At 45.6% G+C, this 9725-nt stretch overlaps 1 protein-coding gene across 5 annotated transcripts in view; it reads right to left on the bottom strand.

Moving 5' to 3' along the window:
* The window catches only part of LOC141140029 (uncharacterized), a 52129-nt gene extending 48749 nt beyond the window's left edge, over positions 1-3380 (bottom strand). For 4 of the 5 annotated variants that reach the window (XR_012243884.1, XR_012243883.1, XR_012243882.1 and 1 more), the window contains exon 1: positions 3272-3373. The gene's annotated coding sequence lies outside the window, so the exon portion shown is untranslated. Of the gene's footprint in view, positions 1-3271 lie in introns of all 5 variants that reach the window. The other variant, XR_012243881.1, reaches the window with a different exon arrangement.
* Positions 3381-9725: the final 6345 nt, after the last annotated feature.

Raw genomic sequence — 9725 nt, forward strand, 5'->3', positions numbered from 1 at the left:
ACATATCACAACAGTAAGCAAGCTGTTCATGAATGGAAAGCATAGTGATCACATAACATGGTTCCTGGTAACAGTAATCTGGTGGACATAGCGGTCACTAAAAGCTCCTATCCCAAAAGAGGCTAGATCATGTGTGCCTGAGCCTGCCCATGCCACTGCCATTGTAGTACATCTAAAGGATTAGGTAAGAAAATGGTTAAAGTGGTTGTAAACTGCTGCACCCCCCCCTTACCTGCAATGCAAAGGTATAATGTGCTAGTATGCATTGCATACTAGCACATTATGTGAAACTTGCCTCAAAACGAAGCATGCCATGCCATGTCATCAATGGAGACGGCGTTCATCTATACCTGGTCTTCCCTCTGGGTTCACGGCTCCGACTGGCCAGAGTTGTGATGGCGTCACTCCTGCACACGCATATGGGAGCCGCCGCCGGTCGCGGCTCTGAAAAAACAGCACAGGTGGCCGTTCCTTCATGCACGTGCCAGTGATGTCACTGACTTCATGGACAGTAAATATTTCCTAAACGATGCATGTTTAGGAGATATTTACACTATCTATAGGTAAGGCTTACCTATGGGTAAAACTTAAAGATGGACGTTTACTTTCACTTTAATAACTCCCCACTATTTGCTCTCCTCCCGCTCCATCCATAAACACTTAGGGCTCATGCACACCGAAAGTTTTAAAAATGCCAGCACTACAAATGCCCTTTTAGTTTAGCCACGTTCTTGACATTAGCATTACTGCGCGTTTTCCCGTGTTTTTTGGTGTTAGCGTTTATTTTATTAAAGACACTCCCTATAATGTAAAAACGCCAAACAGCTTGTTACAGCTTTAAGGGTGTTTTTACTGCTCATGGAAGCACAGGGTTTATTTTTTTCCACTGCCCCTAAATGCTTAGGTCTCCAAACGCCTCTGACAGTTTATGTGTACTTGGACACATAGGCCATCATGGAGGGACGTTTAGGCTTAATGTACCCGGGACGTTTTTACAACATCTCCTAAACTATTTAACTTGACAGATAAAAACCCATGTTTAACCGCTTCCCGACCGCCTCACGCAGATATACTGCGGCAGAAGGCCACGTACAAGCAGATTAATGTACCTGTACGTTGCCCTTTAAGATGTGACTTGCGGTCGTGTGCCTGCTGGGAGCTCCGTGAACATAATGTCCGCGTGGATACGCGCGATCGTCTCACAGTGAGGAAGAACAGGGAGATGCTAATGTAAACAAGCATTTCCCCGTTCTGCCTAATGACACTCTCTCTGATCACCGCTACCTGTAATCGGGAGCGGTGATCAGTGTCGTGTCACACACAGGCCCCCCCCCCCCAGTTAGAATCGCTCCCTAGGACACACTTAACCCCTACAGCGCCACCTAGTGGTTAAGCCCTTCACTGCCAGTGTCATTTATACAGTAATCAGTGGCTATTTATAGCACTGATCGCTGTATAAATGACAATGGTCCAGTCACATTTACACAGTAATCAATGCATTTTTAATCGCACCGATTGCTGTATAAATGTGAATGGTCCCAAAATCGCGCCGAAATTGTCCGACGTGTCTGCGCCATAATGTCGCAGTCACGAGAAAAAAAAAACAAAAAAAAAAAAAAAACACCACACACACTGATCGCCGCCATTACTAGTAAAAACAAATATAAATAAATGTGCCATAAAACTATCCCCTATAACTTTTGCGCAAACCAATCAATAAACGCTTATTGCAATTTTCTTAACAAAAATATGTAGAAGAATATGCATTGGCCTAAACTGAGGGAAAAAAAAAAAAATGAAAAAAGTTTTATAGATTTTTTGGGAATATTTATTATAGCAATAAGAAAAAAAAAAAAGCGGTTTTCTTCAAAATTGTCGCTTTTTTTTGTTTATAGCGCAAAAAAAAATAAAAACCACAGAGGTGATCAGATACCACCAAAAGAAAGCTCTATTTGTGGAAAATAAAAAAAAAAAAAGTCAATTTTGTTTGGGAGCCATGTCGCACGACTGCGCAATTTTCAGTGCAGTGCCGAATCACAAAAAGTGCTCTGGTCTTTGGCCGGCCAAAATATATATATATATATATATACACACACACACACACACACACACACACACACACACACACACACACACACACACACACACACAGCTACATGCCGGTACAACATTTACCATCTGAACTCTTTTTTGCCTTCAAAGAGAAGCCTCTAAAGGCAACTGCCTAAAAAATGACATTAAGCAAACTTGTGTACATGTACACATAAGATAACATTGGATGAGTTCAGGGGCAGCTGGAAAAAAAAAAAAAAACACAGGCAACTGCCTCTGAATATCCGTTTACCAGCAGCAGTGTACATGAGGCCTAAGCGGCAACAAAATAAGTAAAAAAAAAAAAAAAAACAGACGCCCCGAAGAACAGCAGCTGTAAAAACACTGTATGAGCCCTTACCTGCCTCCTGTCACTGATCCAACGCTGTCCCTGTCTACAGCACTGCTCTCACAAAGGCACACTGACAGCAGAGGGAACCACAAGCTCCTGCCACCAGTCATCTGGAGATCATGGTTTACCAGTGCTGTGGAGTGTCTATAGATGCACACAGCCCAGATCAGGAGTGTACCTGCACTGGTGCCCCCTCAGCATCATACCTACTGAAGGGGCACCCAGAGGGAGTGGACAGCGCCAGCAGGGGGCCCACCAAAAGGGGGAGGGTCAGGGCTACAGCAAGTATAACTTTTTTTTAGCTCCCCCCAATAAAATAAAAAGGCCTTTAATAAGATGACACTTACAGATGTTAGCAGCTGCTCGCATGCAAGGTGTAGGAGGGGCCACACTCAATATATGACAGAAGACTGATCTGATTAGAGCTAGAAGAGGGAGGTGGGAGGTACAGTACAGGAGACATGTCGAACGGTGGGGTGTGTGACACACAAGTTGTGGGGGGGGGGGGTTTGTTGTCACACACACACACAGGCGGTCACTTTGTTGTGTCCTTGAGCAGCCCGGGCACAGCTGACACACACAGCCCACTTCCGCTCGGGAAGTTCCCGGTCCCAGTGGCCCCCAGGAAGGTGGGAGAAGGAGGACCCCCCGCCATATTCTTTGTGGAGTCTCTCGGCTCCCTCCTCTTTAACCCTTCCGCGCTCACACAGTGCCGTGCTCCCGGGATTAGCTGTGTGTCCTTGTAGGATTTCCCCTCCCGTGTGTGTATAAGCCCGCTCCGCACACCGGTCACCATCCCCCTCCGTACACTCCCCGGAGTGCTCTCACCTCCTTCCCGCGGACTCCGGACTCCTCTCTCAGCCCCCATGTGATGTGACCTCCGCGCCGCTGTCAATGAACTCCGGAATAACACACCCCCCTGCCGAGGGGCGGTCTTAAGGTGACCGGGGGCCAATGAGCTGGAAGGGCGGGGCGGGAGGAAGCGGAGAGGGGAGGAGAGTTCCCAAGCTTTGTCCTTCAGAAAGTTGTGGAGGTGCGGCCAGCTGTCACACCGAGAAATCATCACTGGCCGGTTATTAGTGAGGAGCAGAGCGATCGATGTGTCCCTACATTAATAGACACCGTCACCGATCATCACCCACAAATCACACAAGTGTCTACACACAACACTCACAATAACACATGTTCCGGATCAGGACACATTGCTGTCTTCTTCCTATTAACCCCTTATACAGCCCACTTATGTGAAGGCATACTTAAAGTGGTTGTAAACCATTATCTACACCCAGTGAAGTGACTGGCCTTCAGTCATACACAGATTAAACAAATCCTACAAAAGTTGTACCTATTTAGCTGCAGCCCCGTTTCCCCTACATTCATTCAAAGTGCAGAATTTGCACAGGATCTCTCAGCTCTGAAAAGCAGGGGGCAGGGAGCGGAAGTTACATCAGTCAGGAGAGATCTGAGAGCTGATTGGACAGAAGAGACACACCCTCTTCCAGGGACGGATCCAGAGTCTAGTCTCAGGAGGGGCACTGCCAGAAAATACGTTTTTTTTGCAATCTATCAGAGTAATGGCTGGTGTTGGTGCTTTCATCATCACGGCAGTATGGTTGTTATGGTGTCAGGATGATTGAAGTGCATTATTTCTATTATTACATTGTAATATAAAATGAAATGGTTCAAATCACCATAATGCAGAATCAGTGGGAGCCCTGAGCGTGTCACTTTCCACGTCGACCTGCTTTCAGATGCAGCTTGTCACTTGCCACATCCCTGCCACAAGCTGCGGATTGTCACTTGCCTGCCACCAGATGCTGATCGTCACTTGCCACGTCACCTGCCACATGTTGCTAATTGTCACTTGCCACATCACCTGCCACACATTGCGGATTACACTTGCCACGTCACCTGCCACACATTGCGGATTACACTTGCCACGTCACCTGCCACACATTGCGGATTACACTTGCCATGTCACCTGACACACATTGCGGATTACACTTGCCATGTCACCTGACACACATTGCGGATTACACTTGCCATGTCACCTGACACACATTGCGGATTACACGTGCCACTTCACCTGGCACATGTTGCTTATTGTCGTTGGTCTGCTAAGGTGCAGATTGTCAAAATGAAGGCAGGCAGCAGAGAGATGATGTACTCTCTCTGCTGCCCCCGGCTGTACAGTGAGGGTGGAACTGCAGTGATGCAGGGCGGGCGGTGAGATGATGTCATCTCTCTGCTCCCCACCGACTCACTGACTGGCCAGTCTCTCTGCTCACCTGCGGACTGGCCCACCCCCTCACTCGATGTCTGCCTTGCACGCCCGCACACTCACCTGGCAACACCCCCCCTCACTCATCCGCTGACCTGGCCGCTCAGGCTCTCTCTCACCTGCCGACCCCCGCTGACTGGCCCGCCCGCTCGTTAACCCACACACTCGCCCTGCCGCACGCTCATTCATCCGCTGACTGGCCTGCCAATCACGAACTTCTCAGAGGGGGCAATTGCCCCGTTGCCCCCCACACTGGATCTGCCCCTGCCCCCTTCACACAACACACACAGGAACAAAGCTAAGGCTGTCACCAGCATAGCTCCCAACTGTCCCTGATTTGGAGGGACTGTCACTAATTTGGAGTCCCTCTTTCCTCCTCATTTGTCCCTCATTTTGGTCTGATCTATATATTTGTATATAAAATGCACTTTTTATCTTTTAAAAAGTGTTTAGATAATTCTCCTTTAACCACTTCAGCCCCGGAAGGATTTACCCCCTTCCTGACCAGAGCATTTTTTGCGATTCTGTACTGCGTCGCTTTAGCTGACAATTGTATGGTCAAGCGATGTTGTACCCAAACAAAATTGATGTCCTTTTTCCCCACAAATAGAGCTTTCTTTTGGTGGTATTTGATCACCTCTGTGGTTTTTATTTTTTGCGCTCTAAACAAAAAAAGAGCAACAATTTTTTTTAAAAATGCAATATTTTTTTACTTTTTGCTATAATAAATATCCCCAAAATATATATAAAAAAAATTTTTTTTCCTCAGTTTAGGCCGATATGTATTATTCTACATATTTTTGGTTAAAAAAAAAATTGCAATAAGCGTATATAAGTTATAGCGTCTACAAAATAGGGGATAGATTTTTGGCATTTTTATTAATTTTTTTTTTTACTAGCAATGGCGGCGATGTGCGATTTTTATTGGGACTGCGACATTATGGCGGACAGATTGGACACTTTTGACACTATTTTGGGACCATTGTCATTTATACAGCGATCAGTGCTATAAATAGCCACTGATTACTGTATAAATGACACTGGCAGGGAAGGGGTTAAACACTAGGGGGCGATCGAGGGGTTAAGTGTGTCCTAGGGAGTGATTCTAACTGTGGGGGGGATGGGCTACCACTGACATGACAGCGATCACTGCTCCCAATGACAGGAAGCAGTAGATCCCTGTCATGTCATTAGGCATGTCCCCGTTTGTTTTCCCTATATTTATTTGAACTAATTACCTAAGTTGTGGAGGTACCCCGTCTATACCAGACAAATTGGTCTCTTTTTGCCCCAAAAAATTAACAGTAGTTTGAGATCCATCTTTTAAATTTGTTTTGTATTTAGAACAGGGAAATGCCTTGTTCACATAGGCATCTCCCCATTCTGCCTCTCCGTCTCACGATCGCGGGCCGCCGGCAAAGATCGAGTTCCTGGGACCCACGGGCACGTTCCCACGGGCGGCAAATTTAAAGTGACATACAGGTACACCCATTTGCCTGTATAAGCCAACTTATATGTGTGTGCGGCGGTCGGCGTGCGGTTAAGGGGGCAAGGCAGGGGGTGTGTCCTATGCCTACATACTTTTGCTTATAGGTGTCCCCCATTCCCATCTCAAAAAGTTGGGAGGTATGGTCGCCAGTGCTGGGACAAGATTTTCTAGCGCCCAGGGCGACAATGTCAAACAGTGCCCCTGCCCTTCCAGAATGTATGAATGTATGAGCATTATACAGTAATTTTAAAGTGATGCCACGCTACAGTGTGAAATAAAAAACTTTTCAATAACTAGAATAAATCAATAAAGTGTTGATCTAATTAAATGGTCAGAAACAGTGCAGGTGTACACAGTAATAAATTCATATAATAGTAGAAAAATCCCAGGGCAAATGATTTAAAATGATGATAGTCTCTCAACCATGTCATCTAAAAAAATGTCCAAAGAGGAAAAAAAACGTGCAAAAAAAGGGGGAGTTCCAATACAAGACTCAGTGGACAAGGAGAAGTTTAAATCCCACGAAATAAGCTCACAGAGCCCTCACCTTTATAACCTGATAAATCAGTATGAAGAAGAAGTCATGTGATGACGTAACGCGTAGGGAGTGGCCGTAGACTGAGCGATACCGGAAGTGATGTGAGAGCGCCGTTCAGACGCCTTAGCAGTTGTTTATGCCTGTTTTTTAACTTTTTATTGTAAGAGTCCATTTTAAAACCTTTGAAATAAACTTGTTTACTTTAACCTACTACACTATTGGGTCTCTCTCTCTCTCCCACCCTTGACCACTTCCACCCCCCCCCCCCCCCCCCCATTTTGCGGAGGATATGAAATGACGTGGATGTGGAGCCATATTCGGGAGATCTATTTGGTGAAGTAGAGGACCCCCTGGTGGTAGAGATTAGTATAGCGGAACAAATTCCTATTTTGGCTATATGCTGGAGCTTCAGGCGAGGAAAGTCTTACATGTAATGGGACGGAGGACCCCCTGGTGGTAGAAGCTGGAGCAACGCAGCCGACCTCGATTCATCACTACATACTGATTTATCAGGTTATAAAGGTGAGGGCTCTGTGAGCTTATTTCGTGGGATTTAAACTTCTCCTTGTCCACTGAGTCTTGTATTGGAACTCCCCCTTTTTTTGCACGTTTTCTTTCTTCTTTGGACATTTTTTTAGATGACATGGTTGAGAGACTATCATCATTTTAAATCATTTGCCCTGGGATTTTTCTACTATTATATGAATTTATTACTGTGTACACCTGCACTGTTTCTGACCATTTAATTAGATCGACACGTTATTGATTTATTCTAGTTATTGAAAAGTTTTTTATTTCACACTGTAGCGCGGCATCACTTTAAAATTACTGTATATTGAGAGTGGATTGTGATACACTGAAGATTCTGCTGCAGGCAGCTGTGACTGATTTATTAGATTACACTTAATGCACTACACGCACTTTGAGATTTGATCACGTTTGTTACGATTTTGTATTAAAATTTAGCTTATACTAGTTCACCAATTCATCTTAGTAGCGCGAAGGCTCTCTATATTTCCAATGTATGAGCATTATGTGTCAGCAAAATCCTCTCCTCCCCCCCTCCCCCCAAAAAATGTTGAGCACTACTCTTCACACTTACCCCCTAAGCATAAATTCCCTTTTGCAAACCAAATTTCTCCCCCCAAAATAATTCCCTCTCTCCCAGTACTAATCCCCACTCCCAGCTCAAATCCTCCACCCCTTCTGAGCATAAGTTCCCCTCTACCCCCCTCCAAATCACCCTCTCCCAGCATAAATCCCCCCCCCACATTCCCTATCCTAGCACTTAACATACCCCCCCCCCCCCCAAAAAAAAAATTCCCCTCCTAGCACAAATCCCTTCAATCAACCCCACTAGCACAAGTCCTCCCCCCAAACCCCCCTTCCTAAAAGAAATCCACTCAGCTAGTACAAACCTCCCCCCCAAATGACCCATTCTAGCACAACCCCCCAAAATCCTTACCGCATCCAGGCCAGCTGCCCCTCCTGCCCACCCCTTGTCTCAGCCCTGACTGTCACTCTGCTGGAGGTGCCTCCCCTGTCACTGTTTTTCTCTTGGTTTCAGGAAAACTTGTCAGAAGTGATTCATACAGATAGTAGATGAATGAAGCAGTGGATAGAAATTACACATAGTGCTCTGGATTGAGACACACTATAGAGGGATATACTTTGTTCATATTTCATGCCTGAGGTTTACAACCACTTTAAAGCTCAACTCCAGTTTTGATCTCTATTGGATAGTTGCATTGGTCCAGTTTGGTACAGTAAAAGTATTCATAATGCATACCTGGGAAAGCTGAAAATCACTGTAAGGCCCCTTTCACATGGGGCAGACTCTGTTTTGATCAGCAGGATCCTCTGGTCCCCTGCTGATCAGAGCGGGCGGATGACAAGTCTGTGTCTATTCAGTTTGTACAGAGCGCACACAGACACAGCCCACTATGCTGTATTGGCAGCCAGGTGTAAACAGACTCTGCCTGTCCGTTTACACCCGACTACCCTCCGATTTAATACACCTAGAAGGAGGAAGACGGATCCCCTTACAGTTTCTTTTAGCAGGCCAGAGGTAGGTGGGTGTAAATGGACACAATTCAATTTATACCTGCCTGTCCATAGGAATGAATGGACTTTCTGATCAGGTCCACCTGAAAAACTGACAGGCGGACCTGATCAAGCCCTTTGTGTGGAAGGGACTTAAAGTCTCATGCACACTGGGCATAAAAAAATGCTGTTTATACAGGTGTTTGGCGTTTTCTTTTTTTCGTTCAGGCTGTAGAAGCTCTGTGTTAGCCTATGTGTCCATGTCCATGCACATTTGGGCATTTATAGGCATATTTGAAGAGGAGCATTTACAGTGTGGGGAAAAAAAGCACGTTTTTGAGAGGGGAATGTTTTGGAAAAAACATTGTCAATGCAAACACACATAAATAAGTGCGCAATACTTGCCATTATGAGAATTTTTTTGTGCCAGAGTTTCTGGCATTTTTTCAGAGGCCTAGTATGCATGGAATCTAATATGCTTCTTTCAGATGAAGTACCCCATGTGAGGGCCATGTTTATCTGCACAAGGATGCATAGGTGTTTCATTCAAACCCATGCAGGTAATCACATTTGGTTCTTCTTCCATGGGTGGAGGGAAGCACTAGAGGTACCCCGAAGGTGTGTCCTATTGGACAAAACGTGTTGAGGCGGAGTCTAAAGGCACCTGGGGAGGGACCCAAGATAAAGAGAAGGATCAGGGCTGCTCTGTACAAAACCATTGCACAGAGTTGGTAAGTATAACATGTTTGTTTTTTTAAATCTCTTTGCAATCACTTGAAGAGGAAGCCTGTCATGAGAGACACATGGTGGCTGCCATTGATGAACACCTTCCAAAAATGCTTGCCTGGCTACTTCTGCCCTGTATAGTTTGGGTTACTGACTTGGAAAAACCTATGCAGACAAGAACCTTTCCCTATGTTCCTGATCTGCA

Source organism: Aquarana catesbeiana, linkage group LG04, assembly GCF_042186555.1.
Source record: "Aquarana catesbeiana isolate 2022-GZ linkage group LG04, ASM4218655v1, whole genome shotgun sequence".
NCBI lineage: Eukaryota > Metazoa > Chordata > Amphibia > Anura > Ranidae > Aquarana > Aquarana catesbeiana.